The following is a 3477-nucleotide window of genomic DNA, read 5'->3' as shown; positions in this document are numbered from 1 at the left end:
GGTGGCAGACTCGGCCCCGGGTAGCCGCTGTGCGTCGGAGGGGGCAAAGTGTGAAGTGTGTCGAGGTGTGGGGTTTCTCACCGTAGGGGGTGAGCGGGATTGGAAAAGGCGCTGGGTCTGAGCCATAGCACAGACGCCTTTGCAGTCGTTTGGGAGGTGAGCAGTAAGGAGCTGTGCGGGAGCACCTCAACACAGGGTGTAGTCCGTGCGTGGTGCTAGCGCTGGAGCGCTGTGTGCTCCGTGTAAACACTGTGCTGTGCTTGCGGGCAGTCGCTGTCTTAAGCCTGCCCAAGGGGTGATAAAGTTATATGTGAAAGGCCTTCATACGATTAGAATGGTGTGCAGGTCTCAAATGTGTCGGTTTTTTCCAGTTGTCTCAATAAAATACGCAGAGGGGTTTAACTGCTCACTTCAGCTCTCAGGTGGTGAGCTCTGACAAGCCGAGCCAGCGCTCAGTGTGACCGGCCATGCTGAGCTGCAGCAACTCCCTGGAAGGAGGCTGCAGTGAGATGGAGCCCGTCTCTTCCACCGTGACTGCAGTGAGAGGACCAGAGGAAGTGGACTTAAAATGAGACAGCGGAGATTCAGATTAGATATTAGAAAAAAAAAAAAAAATTCACTGTTTGGATGGTCAGGCATTGGAATAGGCTCCCCAGGGAGGTGGTGGAGTCACCGTCTGTGGAGGTGTTTAAGAGGTGCTTGAATCATGTGCTAGGTGATGTGGTTTAGGGGTCACAGGAATAGTGCCTGGTTAATGGTGGGACTTAATGATATTAAAGATCTCTTCCAACTTTGACAAGCCTGTGATTCTAACTGTATAATCTTTCAATATGCAAGTTGCAAGTTATTACAGTTAACATTAAAAATTTCAGACTATAACTCCAGCTAGCTGATACTGATTGCCTGTCTGGGTAATTCATACTGCTAAAGATTTGGTTGCTTCCACAATGTTTTGGCCTGGCTAGTGGCCTGGTCTAGTGATTTTTCCTCTTCTTGGAATCTGGAGCAGTTTTACACTGAAGAAACGTACCAGAATAGATTTGATGGATTTGGACTGTGGTCTAAAGAGTTTCCACAGTCCTCTTACTGTCTGTGCTGTTCCACACCATGCCCTAGAGAACTGGATGTGGTGTTGCACAGTTCTTAAGCTGCTCGATGACTGAGAAAAGTTCTGAGCTTTATGCTTGTGTTCACCTGCATTCAACATGCTAGGCAACTTACTGCCATGCTTGTTTGAGCTATTTCTATGCAATGCCAGTCTCCTAGGTTTCCAGCTGCAGCTGCATGAGATCCTGTCCCAGCACATGCCTTGCGGAGAGGCAGAGGTCCAAGAAGTTGATATTCAGGCATAAAAATTAGGTCACGTTTATAGACGGTGCTGTAATGAGGACTGAACTTGGGCACAGTAGGGGTGCCAGGCAGTGCTGTGTAAAACAAAAACTTTGAAGGTGGCCTGAAAGAGAGTTGAAGACAAAAGCCTGGACTTCCAGGCTGTGTTCCAGGCACCTGTGTATGTAGTAGAAAAGCAGGACAAGATTTGCTTTCCAGGGGCATAAGCAGGGCCTTGTACAAACATCCAAGTCCCATATTTTCCTTCCCAACTGTAGTTGCTGTCTTTCTGTCTGAGCACGCAGGCTGCCAGCAGCACCACAAAGCCAACTGGTAAACTGGATTGCATTTGCCCTTAGTGAGTGTTTCAGGCTTGTGTGTGCTCTGCAGTTCATGTTTCTTCTCGCTTCAATTGACAGCCTCCCCTTGCATGCTCAAAATGGTGGCCTGAGTGGAATTAGCAGGGGCACTGGGAATCAAAGGGGAGTTGTGTCCCTTGATAAAGCCAGATTTGCTTTGTTGTGTGCTCAAAATGTTGATCTTGTCTTAGTCAGCCTTTTCTTGTTCCCAGGGCTGGGTCCCATCCCTTTCCCATGCACATGCTGCGTGCTCAGCTCCCAGGCATGCCCAATTAAATAGGAAGCATACCTTATCACAGGGATGTTTTTACTGAGAGGAGCATCTTTAATACAAGTGAATCATGCAGAGAATTAACATGCTGCATCAGTGAAAGTTTTTAAATAGTGCTTAGCCAGGCATTTTCTTATCTGTACCCATTTTTATCAATTGGTTTACTAAAAAATCACAAGGCCCATGTGTATTGCAGTGTACCCATTTTTATCAATTGGTTTACTAAAAAAAATCACAAGGCCCATGTGTATTGCAACAATATTAAGTACAACGGAATTTTACATAGTACCAAATGCACTACAGAATCCCAGAATGGGTCAGGTTGAAGGGACCACAGTGGGTCATCTGGTCCTACCTCCCTGCTCAAGCAGGGTCATCCCAGAAACAAGGCACAGGATTGTGTCCAGACAGTTCTTGGGTATCTCTGGTGAGGGAGACTCCACAACCTCTCTGGGAAACCTGTTCCAGTGCTCGGTCACCTGCACAGTGAAGAAGTTTTTCCTCACATCCAGGTGGAACTTCCTGTGCATCAGTTTCTGCCTGTTGCCTCTTGTCCCATTGCTCAACACCACTGAGCAGAGCCTGGATCCACCCTCTTGGCACCCTTCGTTCAAATACTTACAGACATTGATGAGGTCCCCTCTCAGTTGTCTCTTCTCAAGGCTGGACAGGCCAAGTTCCCTCAGCCTTTCCTCATAAGAGATGTTGCAACCCCTTAATCTGTTGCCATCTCCTGGACCTGCTCCAGGAGCTCCAGGTTTCTCTTGTCCTGAGGAGCCCAGAACTGGACACAGCACTTCAGATGCAGCCTCAGTAGGGCTGAGTAGAGGGGCAGGATTCCCTCTCTTGACCTACTCACGTTCCTAATGCACCTCAGGATCTTACTGGCCTTCTTGGTCATGGCTTATGGAGAACTTGCTCATGGTCAGCTTGTCCACCAGGACCCCTAGGTCCTTCTCCACAGAGCTGTTTTCCAGTAGGTCAGCCCCCAGCCTGTACTGGTGCCTGGGGTTATTCCTCCCCGGGTGCAGGACCCTGCAGTTGCCTTTGTTGAATTTCAGAAGGTTCTTCTCTGCCCATCTCTGCAACCTGTCGAGGTCCTTCTGAAGGGCTGCACAGCCCTCTGGGGTATTGGCCACTCCTCACAGCTTTCTGTCATCAGTGAACTTGCTGAGGAGGCCTCTGCCCCTTCATCCAAGTCATTGATGAATAAGTTAAACAGTGTTGCGCCCAGTATTGAACCTTGTGGGACACCACTAATGACCAGTTGGACCCTGTGCCACTGATTGTGACCCTCTGGGATCTGCTGTTCAGCCAGTTCTCAATCCACCTCACTTACAATCCTGGAAGACCCATAACTCATACAGAAATAGGGACAATGACAGTGTAAACACTGACAGTGCCTGTGGGGATGAGTAATAGAATTAGGAATGAGAGAAGGGCTGTGGAGTTGCATGGTGCCTTCTCCTTGCTCCTTGAGTGGCTGTCTGCAACCACCCCTGCTGAAAGTGGTGTTTT

General features: G+C 48.7%; 1 long non-coding RNA gene across 1 annotated transcript in view; it reads right to left on the bottom strand.

The window, feature by feature from the left end:
* Positions 1–2149, bottom strand: part of LOC108447873 — a 15957-nt gene extending 13808 nt beyond the window's left edge. The window contains exons 1-2 of the long non-coding RNA XR_001863574.1: positions 530–2149; positions 136–137 (exon numbers count right to left, since the gene is read on the bottom strand). This is a non-coding gene — a long non-coding RNA (uncharacterized LOC108447873). The remainder of the gene's footprint in view (positions 1–135; positions 138–529) is intronic.
* Positions 2150–3477: the final 1328 nt, after the last annotated feature.

This window comes from Corvus brachyrhynchos, unplaced genomic scaffold (assembly GCF_000691975.1).
Source record: "Corvus brachyrhynchos isolate BGI_N302 unplaced genomic scaffold, ASM69197v1 scaffold7, whole genome shotgun sequence".
Lineage (NCBI taxonomy): Eukaryota > Metazoa > Chordata > Aves > Passeriformes > Corvidae > Corvus > Corvus brachyrhynchos.
This window is presented reverse-complemented; position numbering and strand designations above follow the sequence as displayed.